Source organism: Myotis brandtii, unplaced genomic scaffold (genome assembly GCF_000412655.1).
Source record: "Myotis brandtii unplaced genomic scaffold, ASM41265v1 scaffold154, whole genome shotgun sequence".
Taxonomy (NCBI): Eukaryota; Metazoa; Chordata; class Mammalia; order Chiroptera; family Vespertilionidae; genus Myotis; species Myotis brandtii.
In genome coordinates, this window is record NW_005355584.1 from 10,961,541 (window position 1) to 10,979,696 (window position 18,156).

Below are 18,156 nucleotides of genomic sequence, written 5' to 3' on the forward strand. Positions count from 1 at the left end.
AGGTGGCCGCGCAGGCCGCGCGGGGCCCTGGTGTTGGTCTGACGGGACCTCGTGTTTCCTGGTGTCAGAGCGTCGGAGCCGCAGTAAGCGTGCCCACCTGTGTTTCTCACTCACTAGTATTAACGTCTCGGCTTGCGGGGGTGTGGGACCTGCTAGAGGTTTGCGGAGCCCCCGGGAGCTCAGCCAGGAGCACGTTGCGGGTTAATCAGTGTTGTCTGCTTCCCGCCCGAGGGCCGGTCGCCTGAGCTGGGGCGGGAGCGGCCCTTTTCCTCATTTTATTTATAACTGACATCCAAACTCTATTAGAACTTACACATGTACAAAGGGCTACACTTTAATTTTAAAACAGCTTCCATGACTTTGCTTACGTTGAGTTTTTCTTCTCCTGTATCCCATCCGAGAGGGCGGCTCAGAGCGAGCGCACACGTGCCGTGGGCGGGGCTGTCCCCGGACGGCCTGTGCCGGGCTCCTGGGAGCCTCGTTCTCAGGAAGATGCGGGCGATCATGTGACCGGGCGATCATGGGACCCGGGCGCGGGTGGGTGCGGCAGCCGTGGGCCTAGGGGAGCGTCAGCGTGTCAGACAGGAGGGTAGAGGCTCACGGGCACGCGTTTCTCACTGAGTCGTTAGAGAGTCGCTAGCATCTCCTGTGATGCACGTACTTACTTGGAGAGACAGGAGGGACGGATGTCGGATGGGGCTTTCCCGTCGTCCCAGGCCCTTCGGGCATCCGCGCCTCTGAGTTACCGACGTTCTCAATGCTGTCGATATCGTCCTGTAATTTATGTCCTTATATTTATGTATATTTGTTAAAACTGTAAAAAATTCACAGATTTTTTCCCAATATCTGTGCAAGATGTATGTGTAGCTCAAACTACTCGTGACCTGCTGTCTGCATGTGAGAGGGGCCGTGTGGCTCTCGTGTTGTAAGTGGATACACGCCGTGTGTAACATGCGCATTAAAACGGGGAAACGCAAAAAAAATAAAATAAAATAAAATAAAATGGAGCCAGAGCTGCCATGCCTCAAACCTTTGGAATGTTAAAATGGGGCAAAATGAACTTTGGTCTGGGCCGAAAGCAACCCTGTGTCCAAAAGAACTGTTTGAAAGGATAACAGGAAAGTAGACATTATAACTTAAGAACTAATGACTATGGTACTAAAAATTAAAAACAACAAGCTCCCCTTTGACCAGCATCGAACTTTAGTCTGCAGGTGAACACTCTACCCACTGAGCCAAGCCCTATAGGCCACTCTTCTCTTTCTTACAGATACCCCTTGCCTTTGACTCCTAATCAGAACCCGTGGGTTTCTGCCTGAATCAGTGCTTCTCCAATAGCTTTTTTTTTTTTTTATCTCAAAGAATGCCTGTTGCCTCTTACTTTGGGTTATGTTTAGGTTATATCTAATAAGAAATATTAATACAATTTAATAAATGTGGCATACCAATACTATTTCTTTGACTCTATAGTTATTTAAAATATCAAATTATGTTTTTAATTTTAAACACTCAAGTAAAATAATAATACTCTTCTATGGCAGGTACCTTTCATTTTATTTCTATTTCTAGCTTTTATTTTCTAGTTTAATGCCTGCTACATAGTAAGCACATGATAAAAATGTTAAGAATACTTAATATTATTGTGTCAGGAAAAATATGACAGGGAATTTGAATTCTGTAATCCTAAAAATATACATTTTTGAGAATAAATAATTTTTCTTATGCACAAATATTAACTTGATTTGAAATGAAGCATTTGGAGAAGTTATAATAGCAGAGGCAGATCATTTAATTTACTTAATATTATGTTGCCATTTAAGCCTGTAAGTCTAAAACAGTTTCCATAAACAACTAAAGATGACATGAACTTTTAGTTGATCCAGACAATAAAGTATATAATTTGTTTGCACCACAACATCTTTAATCTCAGTGGCATAAATATAATGACAATATTGCCTTACTTTGAAAAATACTTTATAGCCCTAACTGGTTTGGCTCAGCGGATAGAGCGTCGGCCTGCGGACTGAAGGGTCCCAGGTTCGATTCCGGTCAAGGGCATGTACCTTGGTTGTGGGCACATCCCCAGTAGGGGGCATGCAAGAGGCAGCTGAATCGATGTTTCTAACTCTGTATCCCTCTCCTCCCTTCCTCTCTGTAAAAAATCAATAAAATATATTAAAAAAAAAACTTTATACTTGTCAAATTATTTGAGTATACTATCACATCTGATTCTTACAACAATCTTTTTTTTTCTTTCTTTCATTAGATTCTTACTACAATCTTAAAGAGTGGGTAAGTAGATGTCACTATTCCCACTTTACAGGTGAGGAAACTGAGGAATGAGAGATTCAAACTAGTACGCCAAGCACCAAGCACCAAATTAATGACTGACTTAGGAACTGTTAACTTAGTATGCTTTCTAATACACCAAATCTAATTAGACTAAACGCTAAACTCTTATGTAAAAAATATCATCCAGGTCTTCAGTTAAGAAGTGATTTTCTTGCCCTAGCCAGTTTGGCTCAGTGGATAGAGCATCAGCCTGCAGACTGAAGGGTCCCAGGTTTGATTTCAATCAAGGGCATATGCCTGGGTTGCAGGCTCTATCCCCAGTAGGGGGTGTGCAGGAGGCCGATCAATTATTCTCTCTCTCAATATTGATGTTCTGTCTCTCTCCCTCTCCCTTCCTCTCTGAAATTAATAATAAAAAAAGAAATGATGTTCTTTCAATACATGTGATTATTAGGCATTTTAAAATCTCAAAATTTTACATTAATAGGAATGCAAAATGGACTCTGTATATATCACATCAATAACAGTAGGTTATAACCACAGTAACTAATTTTATACTCCAGTTTGGTTCACTAAATAATATCATATACTTTAGATGATAACTTTTCTCATATTAAAGTTAGAGTCTTGGGTTTGACTCAGCTGCCTTTTTCTAAGGTGCTATAATAAAATTTCTCTGTTGACATGATACTGATATGATATTGTCTTAAACTCACTCAAAAATATTTTTAAAGGAGTGTGATATGTAGTGGGAATAATAGTTTTTGTAAGTTGGTGCAGGATTTATATCCTTAACACCAATTTAAGACTCAAATCTTTTTTTATTGAAGTTATCATCTTGATAAGATGATAAAATAATTAGAATTACCCCAAATCTGCCATTCTGATGGTGTAGTTATTTGATATTGAATAATTTCCTCCTATTTCTTCAGTCTCTAAAGAAGAATAAATTCCAGGTGGTCTCCCAAGGGCCCAACTTGAATGGCTTCCTGGTAACTTTGAGTTTAAGGACCATGCCTTTCACTTCTTTCATACTCTGCCCTAGAGGACCCAGGACAATGCCATGCCTGTAGAAGGTGCGTAATAAGTTCCAGAGCATGAATATGTACCTGACGCTGGTTTGGAAGAGACCTGGGAAAGTCTGGGATAAAGACACAGGAATACTCTCTTTGTTCAAAGTACAGATAAATGAGATACCTCAACTCTGAGACATCAAAAATAACAATCCTGGGTAGCAGTTGGTGAGAAGAAGCAGGTATAAGGGGAAAATGACATAGAGGAAGGCACAGCCACAGTCCAAGGAAATGAAGGCAAACTTTGATCATGAGACAAGGGTGAGCTAGGGAAGGGGATGATGTCATCAGAACAACAATAGAGGAAGACAGTTTTGGCAGCAGCTTTTGAATAGATTTGAAGAAAAAAAATGGGAGAGAGGGGAAAAAGGAAACAGGAAAAGGAAGTCTGCTCAGAACTCAGCATGACATTTGCAATGGGTGGGGAGCTTCCTGTCACAACTTGATGTTTGGAACATCTGGTCACCTTTTATAATGAGACCTTAAAAACTTCAGCTTTCTCAAGTGATCCGGTTAGAATATGTATGGATTGCGTGGCCTAACAGGCACTGCCAGTAGATAAGCCTATTTGAAGAAAGAAAAAAAAAATACAGATGGAAAACAAACTCTTCTCTTACACTGAGAACACTCTACTAGTTTTATGATGTAAATATTCATGTTTGTAAATGTATACACATGCTTTACGTGTTTTTGGAATTTATTGGTGTTGTGTCAAAATGAAAGTATTGTGAATTCTTTTTTATTTAATGATCTCAAATGGCGAAATGTAGCTAACGGATTTACTAAAATTCCTCACCTTGCTTCATTTACAATATAGGCCAAGATTTTCCATAGCACAGTTGTGCCCTCTAGCGTTCTTAGAATTTAATGAAGGCTACTAATAATTCCTACTTTATCATCACTCTATGTCAGTGAAAGTGTGTGGCTGTGTGATGGTACAAATAAATCCTCACATCTCAGTGGCTTAAGAAACAAAATGTTATTTATCAGAAAGTCCAGAGCAGGCTGGCAGGGTCTGTGTCCAAGCAACCTCTTGGGGATCTAGACTTCCTGTATCTTGTGATCTCTATCACCTTCTCACCTGCCAGTCACCAGGACAGGGATATAGAGAGGACGAGGCTCACAGGCTTTTAACTGCTTCAGCTAGGAAGTGGCACCTGGCAGCCTGCTACTGGCCAGGACTAGTCACATGGCCCCAGCCCCAAACCCCAGGGAGCCTGGAGGAGGTGGAGAAGCACATGGATGTTTTGGGAACACTAACTGCTTCTCTAAAGCCTCTTCAGGAGCGGCTGGGGAAGAACATATTGGACATGCTAACTTTATTATTTTGGGAAATATTTTTGATGTGATGTTTTCCAGTAAAAAGGTATTCAATCAAAAAGAGAATACAATGCAATTTTAATATTCATAGTTCTTCATTTTTCCATGACACTCAAAATTAAATATTCCATTTGTATAATGGCAGAGGTGTAGGGACAGGTTTATGTTAGAATTTCTGTTCTAATTGACTTTTGTATTAAAATAAAGTACCTCTTATTTCCCTGTTGTTCTCTCTTTAAAAGGACCATCCTCCTCCTCCTGCAGCTATTTCTTAGATGCAAGTTATACTTTCATTTTCAATTATTTCTTTCCAATTTTAATTTCAATATACTTGAAAGTTGCTTCCCAAACTGTTCTCCTTACTGATATTTCAACCTTGAGAAGTATATTACATATATATGAAAGTTTATAAATTATACCTATTAGTAGGGAAATATATAATAAATAATAATATAAGGATAAACTCGGTGTTTTGCAACTCTAAAGCTACTTTTGCCCCACCCTATGAATACCTAAGGAAACTTTATGGTTGTCTATTAACTAATGAGCTTAATGGGTCTTATTTTCATTTTTTTTTTAATTGTGGTAAAACATACATAACATAAAATTTACCACCCACCTTAACCATCTTTAAGAGTGCAGTTCAGTGGCATAAACACATTCACACTGTTGTGGAATCATCACCATTATCCATCTCTGAAACTTCTTTATCTTCCTGAACTGAAACTCTGTGTCCATTAAAACTAACTCCTGCCATAGCCGGTTTGACTCAGTGGATAGAGCGTCAGCCTGTGGACTGAAGGGTCCTAGGTTCGATTCCGGTCAAGGGCATGTACCTTGGTTGTGGGCACATCCCCAGTGGGGGGTGTGCAGGAGGCGGCTGATCAGTGTTTCTCTCTCATCGATGTTTCTGACTCTCTATCCCTCTCCCTTCCTCTCTGTGAAAAATCAATAAAATGTATTTTAAAAAAGACAAAAAAACTAACTCCTATTCCTCCCCCGCAGTCCCTGAGAACCATCATTTTATGTTCTGTCTCTATGAACGTGACTACGTTAAGTACCTCATAGAAGTAAAATCATACAGCGTTTGTCCTTTTGTGACTGGCTTATTTCATTTAGCATAATGTTTTCAAGGTTCTTCCACGTTGTGGCATGTGTCAGAATTTCATTCCTTTTTAAGTTTGAATAATCCATTATATGTACATACCACGATTTGTTTATTCATTCAGATTGGCTCATCTTTGGGACAGTATTACACTTATTTTGTTTAGTCAGTTAATCTTAATACTTATTTTGAAAGACATATAATCTATAGCACATCCTGATTAGAGAGACATCAAGTTGTTTAACCTTTGGCCACCTGTGTCTTCTTAGTCTATATATCTGACATACATATTTTAGTATTTCTATTTTTCCTCACACTTTCTGGCAAAGCTCCACTTTTCAAAGGAAGTTTTCTTCACTGTACCTAGTATTGCTCTGGGAATAATCAATTACAGTATGTATTTGGCCCCAAGTTACTTTGCTAAGATCACCTTGATATTCTAAGAGACTGACTTTTTAAATGCTATTTTAAATATGGAGATGCTGTGGAGTGGTATGTACTTCATTACCAGTTTTACCATGTTTCTAAAAGTCTTTAACACATTTCTACTGTTATAAGTCGATCACTGTTAATATTATTAACCTCCACATAATAACAATAGCTATAAGCACCATCCTAAGTATTTGATATACACAATACATGATGATGCTAATTTTTGAAAAAGAAACACAGGAGAAAAAAGCAAGGTAGAAAGAAGGCAAATGATAGATAACTCAAGTTTTGGACATACTGGGTTTGAGGTGCCAGAGGAAAGAGGGTGTCTGTGGAGAAGAGCTGGTGGGAAATGTGAATTTGAGTCGGAAGTCAGGAGCACTGCCAGGGCTGAAGGTGGTTTGGGAATGAATAATATGTTTGGAAGAGCTGCAGCTATGAACAAATGAGATTGCTGAGGGAGAGAGAGAGAGAATGCATTGCCCAATTAGCCTAGCACCAGCCCTGAGCTGAGCCCGAGGGAGGAGTAGGGATAAATCAGGCAAGGCAGGAAGGCAGGAAAAGACACTTCAGGTGAAGGAAACAGTGATGGCATGGAGTCTGCATGGCCCTGGTAACCCCTGTTCTACTTCCCATCTCCATGAATTTGACTATTTGAATGCCTCACGTGAGTGGAATCATGCATATTTACCTGCCATGTCTGGTTTATTAAGGGTAGTGGTTCTTACCTTGGCTGTGCAGCCAGATCACCTGAGGAACTTTGAAAAAGCAAAAATGTCTGGGCCCCAGAATGAGATTCTGAGTTACGTGTCTAAGGTGGGGGTCAAACTTCTGCATTGAAAAAACGGAGTGCGAACATCAGCTGTGCAAGGAGGAGACCAGAGGAGGATCGTGTTTTGTAAGGTGATGGAGGCTGAGGGCCAGGGGCATGGCCAACAGGGGAAAAATGCCCTGGGAGAGGGTTAGAAGGCAGAGGACTCGGGGCAGCCACTGGGTTTGTCAAACAAGGTTTCATTAGAAGCTTCAGTGGAGCAGTTTCTGTAGAGGGGTAAGGAAAAATAATTGGTGGAGCAAGTCCTTGGGGCACTGAAGAAATCGGAATCAAAATTATGGATAGAAAAGGGGAGGATTCAAGGATGAGTGGAGCTGCAGATAAATTACTAGATAGACGGGATGCCTATGGAGAGACTGGCTGCCTGCTTGTTGCAATTTTCTAAGCAAAGCTGCCAGCACACTCCGGGAGGCCACAGCTTTGAGGATTAAGAACACAAGCTTTGGGGCCAGACTGCTGAGGCTCAAATTCCAGCTCTTCCATTTCCCTGCTCTGTGATCTTTATGCTTCAGATTTCTCATCTGTCAATAGAGAGATAGAAACATCGATCTGCCACCTCCTGCATTTCCTCCTCCCCCCGCCCCCCCCTTACTGGATCAAGCCCACAACCCGGGCATGTGCCCTGACTGGGAATTGAACCGGAGACCTCTTGGTTCATAGGTCGATGCTCAACCACTGAACCACCCTGGCTGGGCAGGGACAATTCTTTCAATTAGAGAGAATCTATTTTCATTTATCTACTCAAGTAAGGGTTGGGAGGGGCGGGGGAAGGGTGTGGAAGAAGTATGTATTCTTTATACAATTTCATTGGGATAAAAGAGAGTGTTTCTGTTTGTCCGTTTGTTTTTGATTGAAAACCACTGCCTCCTGGTGAATGAATTTGGGATTGGCAATGTGGAGACGCGGACTTTGATCCTGCCCTAGCCAAAGCAGCGCGTGGTTTCGGCTGGGTCGCTTATTTCCTTTGGGTCTTAGGGTTTTCACTTGTGAAACGCACGGCGATTTTAGATGATCCTTTCTACTCTAACACCCGCTTCTGGCTCCGTGAAGGCTGGCATTCTGCAGCATAGCTGCGCCACATCTTTGGAGGTTTGCGTGCGCCACCTTGTGGTAGAAACGGATAGTGCTGTTAATTGGCTCAGCGAGACTGAAGACCCAGGGGCTCAGGCAGCTTTTATTTATATACGAAAAAATCTCTCCAGGGACAGGGGGACCTATTCATGGTAAGAGTGCTCTTTTGTTAGAAGAAATTGAGGATGAGCTGGACATGGAGCAGTAGCCAGCCTCTTATCATGGCAACCAGAGTAACTCATCAACACATGTGAATAATTTATGACACACTCAGCCTGTTGGAGAGAGGCCAATATTAGCCAAAACTTACTTGGAATCTGTTTACTTCAATTAGATTTTTCTTTACTGAAACAGTGACCTTGAAAATTAATCCATCTTCATATTCAGGCTTATCTCTTGCGTTTTCCAGTGTAACCGTAAAATTACTCTCTGTGTGCTGTTTATGTCATTGCACCTTTGAACTGAAATAAAGTCAGGCTCACTCTACAATGAGCCACAACAGCTTTTGACCCTAAAGTATTTTTAAATGACTGACTAATAATATTGGAGATCCAGGTAAAATTCAGAAGGTTATCATAACACAAGCTTCTGGGAATGGCCTTGGATTATGAATTTCCTACCCATGAGCAAAGAGGGCGTCTGCAACAAAGGCTGCCAGGAAACAAATACAATAATCCTATATAATAAAAAGGTAATATGCAAATAGAACAAACAGCATAACAACCGAACAAATAATCAAAGCGTAATATGCTAATGATATGCTAAGGCTGCTCAACCACTCGCTATGACGTGCACTGACCACCAGGGGGCAGATGCTCTGATCAGTAGGTTAGCTTGCTACTGGGGACCGGCGATTGGGACTGAGTGACATGGGCCGGACAGCCCTGGAGCCCTCCCGCGGTTGCTCCCCAGCCAATCGGGCACTGGTGGGGTCCCTCAGCCTGGCCTGCACCCTCTCACAATCTGGGACCCCTTCGGGGATGTTGGAGAGCTGATTTCCCACAGGCCACTCCCCTTGGGAGGGCGCCAGATGCAGGGATCATGGCTGGCGAGCCCACAGCAGGCACAGTGGGGCGGGGATGAGCGGGAGCAGCAGGTAGAAGCAAGCTGCAGGCGGCGTTGGACTGCGGGTTTTGGTCCGATCCTTGCAGGCCACCCAGAGGGACCCCACCCATGCACGGATTCGTGCACCGGGCCTCTAGTAAAATGATAATAGAGCAGAAGAGAGAGGGAGTTTTTCCATCATTGTGCTAATCCTTGAACCCTTGAGGAATGAGATCCATGACTCCAGTTTTTGACTACACATACCCACTCCCTAGGTTAATTTAAACCCACTTGTTTTTTTTCCAGCAAAGCTTCAGACTAAAATTTTACCCTCCAAAGACCTAGTTCAAAAGCTCAGAAGAGCTCCAGTTCCTTTATAAGTAGGGTCATTCATGGACTCTATGAAGAAATTTGTGGGTTTAAAGCTATCGTACCCAAAATTTATTATGTGCTGATATCAAACCAATCACCTAGTTTTCTAATTCTATGCATGAATCTTATACTCCTTCCCTTGAACTTCTTGCCCCTCAATCTCAGGTCTAACTGTTCAGAGCAAATGTAGTAGAGTACACCATGAGAAATGTAAACTCTCTACTCCCATTCTTAAAAGTTTATGACATTTATGCTCATTCATATTTCCTTCTCATTTTACAGTAAAAGGTGTGCACCCTCCACTTGTGATCTGGATCCTACAACCTCTTACCTTATATACCAACTATCATTCTCTTCTATATTTCCAACTTTTCCTCCTGAGCATACACTCATGTGTGTTTTGCATCTTTAAACAAAGAAGCAAACTTGATCCTATTCTCCACTTTACTGTTTTGGGTGTCCTCTTCTGGTCCGAGCCAACCCTCTAACAGAACAGGTAATTTCTGTATCGCCATTCTCACATGTCATAGTTCCTCAAATGATAGTACCTCACGCATCCTACTGAAACTCCTCCTCCAAAGTTACCGCTGCCAGATTCAGTGGATGCTTTTCAGGCGCCTCTTTCCAAAGCGTAATATGCTAATGATATGCGAAGGCTGCTCAACCACTCGCTATGACGTGCACTGACCACCAGGGGGCAGATGCTCTGATCAGTAGGTTAGCTTGCTACTGGGGACCGGCGATTGGGACTGAGTGACATGGGCCGGACAGCCCTGGAGCCCTCCCGTGGTTGCTCCCCAGCCAATCCGGCACTGGTGGGGTCCCTCAGCCTGGCCTGCACCCTCTCACAATCTGGGACCCCTTGGGGGATGTTGGAGAGCTGATTTCCCGCAGGCCACTCCCCTTGGGAGGGCGCCAGATGCAGGGCTCATGGCGAGCCCACAGCAGGCACAGTGGGGCGGGGATGAGCGGGAGCAGCAGGTAGAAGCAAGCTGCAGGCGGCGTTGGACTGCGGGTTTTGGTCCGATCCTTGCAGGCCACCCAGAGGGACCCCACCCATGCACGGATTCGTGCACCGGGCCTCTAGTAAAATGATAATAGAGCAGAAGAGAGAGGGAGTTTTTCCATCATTGTGCTAATCCTTGAACCCTTGAGGAATGAGATCCATGACTCCAGTTTTTGACTACACATACCCACTCCCTAGGTTAATTTAAACCCACTTGTTTTTTTTCCAGCAAAGCTTCAGACTAAAATTTTACCCTCCAAAGACCTAGTTCAAAAGCTCAGAAGAGCTCCAGTTCCTTTATAAGTAGGGTCATTCATGGACTCTATGAAGAAATTTGTGGGTTTAAAGCTATCGTACCCAAAATTTATTATGTGCTGATATCAAACCAATCACCTAGTTTTCTAATTCTATGCATGAATCTTATACTCCTTCCCTTGAACTTCTTGCCCCTCAATCTCAGGTCTAACTGTTCAGAGCAAATGTAGTAGAGTACACCATGAGAAATGTAAACTCTCTACTCCCATTCTTAAAAGTTTATGACATTTATGCTCATTCATATTTCCTTCTCATTTTACAGTAAAAGGTGTGCACCCTCCACTTGTGATCTGGATCCTACAACCTCTTACCTTATATACCAACTATCATTCTCTTCTATATTTCCAACTTTTCCTCCTGAGCATACACTCATGTGTGTTTTGCATCTTTAAACAAAGAAGCAAACTTGATCCTATTCTCCACTTTACTGTTTTGGGTGTCCTCTTCTGGTCCGAGCCAACCCTCTAACAGAACAGGTAATTTCTGTATCGCCATTCTCACATGTCATAGTTCCTCAAATGATAGTACCTCACGCATCCTACTGAAACTCCTCCTCCAAAGTTACCGCTGCCAGATTCAGTGGATGCTTTTCAGGCGCCTCTTTCTTATTGAATGTAATGATGCCAGAACAGCCAGACTCTCATGTTGTGATTTCCTTTCCTGAACAACACTGAGATCATTCTTCCTGCTAATTACATGTCTCAAAGGGTGATCTAATATCTCTAATGACATCACATTAATGGAGGTCAGAAGGCCAACTATGTGAGATGTCAAAATGTAGAATTTAGCTAAAAACAAACAAAAAAAACCAAACAAAAAACCCCACACAACCCCACAAAGACCTCTTTGTAGCATTTAACACCCCTGACTTTTCCTTCATCTTTTAACTGTGTCCTCAACTGACACCACTCTCCCAGACTCTCCCTTTCTGCTTTAGAACTTCCTTCTCAGGCCCCTTTTTAGGGGTGTGTGTGTGTGTGTGTGTGTGCCCGCGCACGTGCACAAGCGTGCACTTGACATTTATTGAGTCCCCACTACGTGTCGGGCACTGTAATAGTTTGCACACATTATCTCATTTAATTCTTAGAACTACTTTATGGAGTATGGAGACATGCTTTCCTAGGAGCCATTTCTCTGGGAATACTTGCCTGAGCCAAATGGAAACCATCTGGCCAAGTGAAATCATTGTCATGAGCTAATAACACTGTATTAGTTACATGCAGATTTAAAGGGCTAAGGTTTCTTTGAGGGGGAAAGGACTGTAATAATAAGCCGTTCTTATTTCAGCTTGAGGTCGATATTTTTAGACCAAATTAAAAGTGATCCGTTTTCTCTTTAAATACATTCTGCCCCTCAATATGGTTGCTATTTGCTTTTCAAAAGTGTATCCCACTATTTTTAATTCAAATAGTAAGATAATGATTATACAGATGTTAGACAAAGTAGGCATCTTTCCAATCCCATGAGTAACTTTCCACCCAAAGTGGTTTTGGCAGAGGATTTTATTTTATATAGCAACACATTTTAGACAGCCTGGAAGCAGCCTGGATTACTCAATATGATAATACTAGTAACTATCAGTTATTAAGCATAGAACATATGCCCTGCTAAATATATATGTTAAGCATTTAATCTACAGATTATAAATAGTATAAATGTTACTTTTATTTTACAGATAAAGAAATTGAAGCCCAGAGGAGCTGAGTAACTTATCCAAGGCATGATGGGTGTTAAGCAACAAAGTTGGACCCGAACTAAGGTCTGTCTGATGCCAAACACATAGTCACATGCTATGTGCAGTATAGGCAACTGTGCTTATTTTGTTTCTTGTCTCAAAACTGCCAGCGAGAGAAAATAAACCCTATTTGTATAAAATCATTCCTCAAAAGGAGCTTAAAGTCAAATGCAAATTACCAAGCTGTAATCCTTTTAAAAACGACTTACTATTCTGGAAAATTTTGTTTATAATGAGATAACTTGGGCTTAGTTGTTCGAGATAATACTATTTGCATACTTAGACAACAGTTACTCATGGCCTGGCCCATCCAAGAGAATTTTAGAAATTCAAGTCTTTTTGTTCACTTTGGAGTCCTTCTCTTCCTTTGGTGATCTCTGTATTTGGTAGTTCCCAGGGTTCTTTTAAGCTAGAATTCTGAAAATGTATCAACTTAACAATACCAATCCATTAAAACAAAAATAAAATACAAAATTCACCCAAAGAGTTTTCTTATAGCCAAAATTGTTTCAATTGTAGTTTGCATTAGTCTGGGCTCTTCAGTTATCATGAGATATATCCAACTCACATCAGCTTAAAGAAAAATAATTCCAAGCTCATGCAGTTGGGAAGGATTCTAAGCTGAGTTCTGGAATGAAAAGTTGAGCTGCAGGAACTGGGCTGTAGAGTCCTGAAACTGGGGTGCAATGCCATGAGGTCTGTCCTCATGGATGTCTGTCTTTCATCTCTGCCATCTCTGCTCAGCTTCTCTGCAGACAGGCATTCTCCACAGGATGGGAAAGGGGGTCACTGGGAGCTTCAGCTGCACTCCAAGCTAGGGAACCCCGGGGAGAGGTCCTGGCCTGCCTCTTGGGATCTCTTTCCATCACTATGTGCAGTTACTGAGATTGGCCTGGCCAGTGACTTGACAAAAAGGAATGGGCAAAATATGCTGAGCAGCCCAAAGCAGGAGTGACCACAGACCATTGTATCCCTGTGTGGTATACCATGTTCCCCACCAGACTAAGTATTAGTAATTTAGCTAATCAGACATAATTCCTTTAGAATGGAATCTAAGTACTTTTGTACCAGTCAGATTTGATTACATGATGCTCCCAAAATAAACAAGATCTTGGTAGCTCAAGACATCAAAGATTTATTTCTCCCTCACATTATATGTTGGCGAGGTTCAGCTCTAGGTCTCTTTCCATTGTATTTCACCTGCAACTGGGGGTACTGCCATACATTTCTGATGTTTACCCCCAGAGTAGGGTCATACTCCACAAGTCATGGGCTCAGTGTTCCATGTGACTGTCCTAAATTCAGACACTGCATACACTTCAGGGGTCCCAAGGCCACCCACACTTTTGACCAAACCGGCGAGGGCCACAACCACTTTTTTTTTTGTTAGTACATTTTTATTGATTTCAGTGAGGAAGGGAGAGGGAGAGAGAGAGAAACATCAATGATGAAAGAGAATCATTGATCGGCTGCCTCCTGTATGCCCCCCACTGGGGATTGAGCTGCAACCCCGGCATGTGCCCTTGACCAAAATCGAACCCGGGACCCTTCAGTTCGCAGGCTGATGCTGTATCCATTGAGCCAAACCAGTTAGGGCAGGCCACAACCACTTTTAAGAAAAATAAATCTGTATCACCAAAATGAAATTTTATTAGTTTGATCAATCTTTTCAAAACTCTCTACAAGTTTTCTTCTGGGTAGGAAATCAAAACTTTTACTAAGTGTCTACAGTATGGCAATTGTTTTATATATGTTGTATTGTGTAATTACCATACTGATTATATAAGGTGTGTATTATTATCACCATTTTACAGATATGGAGCCTGAATCTCAAAGACAACATCACATAAAATTAATGATTGAATCAGATGCAAATCCAGATCTGTCAGATTGTAAAGTCTCTTCCTGGGAGCTTGTTAGATGCAGAATCCCAGGGCCCCTTCCCCCACCCTCACTCGCTGACTCACAACTGCATTTTAACAATATTCCCAGGTGATTAGTATGTGCATTTAATATTTGGAATTAGATTACACAGATTTCAGAAGCTATCTGAGGTTTTTTTATCCCCTTCACACCCTGATTCCCCCTGCTCTCACCTGAATCTGTTCAAGTAACAAAAACAAACAAACAACCCCCCCCCCCCAAAAAAAAAATCTGCTTAGTTGCTGTCTCTCACCAGTACTTCACAGTCCCATTTAAGCCTCATAACAACCCCATAGTGTCAATACAATTCCCCACCTCTATAGGCAAGGAAATGGAATCTTTGGGAGATTAGAGTGCTAATGTAGGAATTGGAAAAGATAAAAATAGTTCCTTTCAGGTGGAATTTAAGCTCAAAATGATGTAAAATATTGCTGCTTTTAACTAATATTTAACAATCAAATAAAGCTGGTAATGGTAGCAATAAAGAATATTGTAACTCTTTGTTGAGTGTTCACGATTTGCTAAGTACTATAAAAAGTGCTTTACCTTATCTAAATATGTCAAACTACTATATAAATGGAAATTTATTCTCTCTGACTAGAACAAGTAGAAAGTGTTGACAGAGTATAAATAAATCTGGAGGCTCCACTAAAATGAAATGACAAATAACAGCTTAAAAGAAGGAATGATAACTGTTGATTAACTATTGTCAGCAAGACCATCTGACCATCAGCCAGCGATTTTTACTCAAGAGGCACAAGACTTGCAAATCTGTCAACACTACCAGGTAACATCCAGAATGTTCCAAAGGAAGGAGAAAATTTAAGAGTTTTTATAGGAAAAAGCACATTCTTGAGAAGACCCTGTACTGCTTTCCTAGCCTTTGGATTGGCCTGAAACTTGCTCTTCCCGGTGGCAGGTGGTCTGGATAATGGATGTCAGGCAGCCTGGATTTGTGAACATTCTTTCCTCAGTTCTTCCGAGGGTTGTCTATAGCACTTATATGTATCTCCAGGCAGTGATGCATAACTCAGAAGTTTAAGTCCTCAGACGAGTTAAAGTAAAATACAATTTATTCCTCATGTTCCAGCCCATTCTGATTTACGTAATTTTGTTAGTGTATGATAACTCCATTATGTTTCTTCACTCTTTCCTCAAAAGAGAAATATCATGAAAGTATTTGGCTTGTTTATCAAAAACTAACAGCTTAAAAGAAGGAATGATAACTGTTGATTAACTATTGTCAGCAAGACCATTTGACCATCAGCCAGCGATTCTCAGTGAACTGTGGGGCACCCTCTAAGGGACATTTGGAACCACAGAGGAGCTCATTTTGGTTGTCACAATGAATGGGAGGTAAAACTGGCATTTAGTGTCTTGGGAGCAGGTATGCTAAATGTCCTGGCAAGTATGGGATCCCAGCACAACCAAATACCATCCCTCCCCAACCAAACCAAATACCTTGGCCTATGGGGACCACGCTCTAACCAACTGACCTACCCATCCAGGGCTCTCCAGCCCCACTCTTTAAAAAAAATAAAAAATATATATATATATATTGATTTCAGAGAGGAAAAGGGGAGAGAGAGATAGAAACTCAATGATGAGAGAGAATCATTGATTAGCTGCCTCCTGCACGACCCCTACTGGGGATTGAGCCCACAACCTGGGCATGTGCGCTGACAGGGAATCGAACCGTGACCTCTGGTTCATGTGTCAACGCTCAACCACTAAGCCACACAGCTGGGCCAGACTGATGTTTTTAAAAACCTGAGCCAGACCTTGTAATACTACTGCTTAAAAATATTTCAATGGCTTCCATTGCTGTCTCTGTCCCTTCTGTCTGAAGTGGTGGCTGTCCGGTTACTCCCTAGCACATCATCTGTTTAGTATATTTATTAAACTTATCATGATGTATAATTACCCAGGTTGCCTAATAGTTTAGTGTCTCTCCTCACTCAGCCCTTAAAGCAGAGCCTGGACCATGGTAGGTGCTCACTGAAAACTTGTTGAATGAATGAATGAATGAATGAATGGATAGTTCTAGCCTTGCATAAGTTTCCAGCGCCGTGCAGCAGACAGTGGATTACAATCACAACACACTGGGTTTGTTCTATGTGAGTTCAAAAAGAGCTTTGAGTGCACAGATGAGAGTCAGTAATTCTGCCTTGGGGTGGAGGAGGGGGCAGAAGGCCAGTATAGGAGCGTGAAGGTGTGGAGACATTGGGCACGTTTCTCAGAAAAGGTGATATTTGAGCTGCATCTCAAAGGAAGAGGAGGGGCCTTCAGGAAAAGAGCCCCTGGGCAGAGAGGAAGCAAGTAGCCACTCCAGGTAAAGGGAACTCTGAGGAGTATCAGGGTGATTCTAGGCAGGAGGGACCCAGCCTGGCAGTAGAAGACAATGTGTGAACGTGCCTGACAATGAAGCCTGGGCTGCCAGGGGACCGGTAGGAACGTCTAAGGACTGTGGGCTGGGCAGGCCAAGTGCCATAGGCAGCAGGTGTGAGCAGCACGGTGTGTGCAGCGTTTCAAAGGAGGACTGTTTTCCTTTCAGGTTCCCCGAGCTCCACCTTCCCGCCTCTCCTTGCACCCTTTTGCCATGTTAACAGCACCCAAAGCAGCAGAATATGCCCGCAAACAGAGTAAGCCTGCTTACTTCCATCCGTTAGAGAAGTTTATCACAGGAGGGGGACTCACAACGTCAGGTCAGAGGTGGCGTGGTAAGAACAGCTCTCTGGTTGAACGCGAAAGAACCAGGAGTACTTACGGCTTAATTTCCCTCTACGGTCGAAACCAGGGAAGTATTTCTTAGACGCCTTGGTAATGGGAGCAAAACACTCATGAAGGGAAAGATCTGGAACTGTGGGTGGACTCATTTTTTAAAAGGTGTTTTTGTTGTTGTGCCTACATGTGTCTCTAGGTGTCAAGCTAAGAAGGGGAGCAACGAATAAAAATGCCACCAGCAGCTCTAGGAGGGAAGCAAATGCCACGGAACAGAAATCATCAAAAAAGTTACCTTTGGACACACAGCCAAAGAGCAAAGTAGGTCTAAAAACACAAATTGGACCCAAATGATACCAGATGTTGGGGAGTACTTTACTTATATCATAGTTAAAAGTCTAGCCTTTAGAATGAGATGTTCTGGGTTTGAATCTAAAACTTACTACCTACCATCTGTGTGACTTCAGGTCAGTGACTTAGCCTCTCAGTTCCTTTGTTTTCTCTTCTGTAAAATGGGAAGAATGATGGTATCGCCTCTTAAGCTTGTGGGATGATTATCTGAGATTACACATGTTAAGAGGTTAGAACAGTGCTTGTACAGAGCAACCCTAAATAAATACTAACCACTATTATCTTTTAGCTTTTGAGAAATGCAATCCACAAGTTAATCAGCTGTTATATTATGGGTTTAAATAAGTGTCGCCCTAACCGGTTTGGCTCAGCGGATAGAGCGTCGGCCTGCGGACTCGAGGGTCCCAGGTTCGATTCAGGTCAGGGGCATGTACCTTGGTTGCGGGCACATCCCCAGTAGGGGGCATGCAAGAGGCAGCTGATCGATGTTTCTCTCTCATCGATGTTTCTAGCTCTCTATCCCTCTCCCCTCCTCTCTGTAAAAAATCAATAAAATATATTTTT

At 42.2% G+C, this 18,156-nt stretch overlaps 1 long non-coding RNA gene across 2 annotated transcripts in view; it reads left to right on the forward strand.

The window, feature by feature from the left end:
• Positions 1-15,186, forward strand: part of LOC106725297 — a 19,008-nt gene extending 3,822 nt beyond the window's left edge. Inside the window, exons 4-6 of one of the 2 annotated variants that reach the window (XR_001361164.1) lie at positions 2,267-2,323; positions 12,538-12,621; positions 15,122-15,186. This is a non-coding gene — a long non-coding RNA (uncharacterized LOC106725297). The remainder of the gene's footprint in view (positions 1-2,266; positions 2,324-12,537; positions 12,622-15,121) is intronic. The other variant, XR_001361163.1, reaches the window with a different exon arrangement.
• Positions 15,187-18,156: the final 2,970 nt, after the last annotated feature.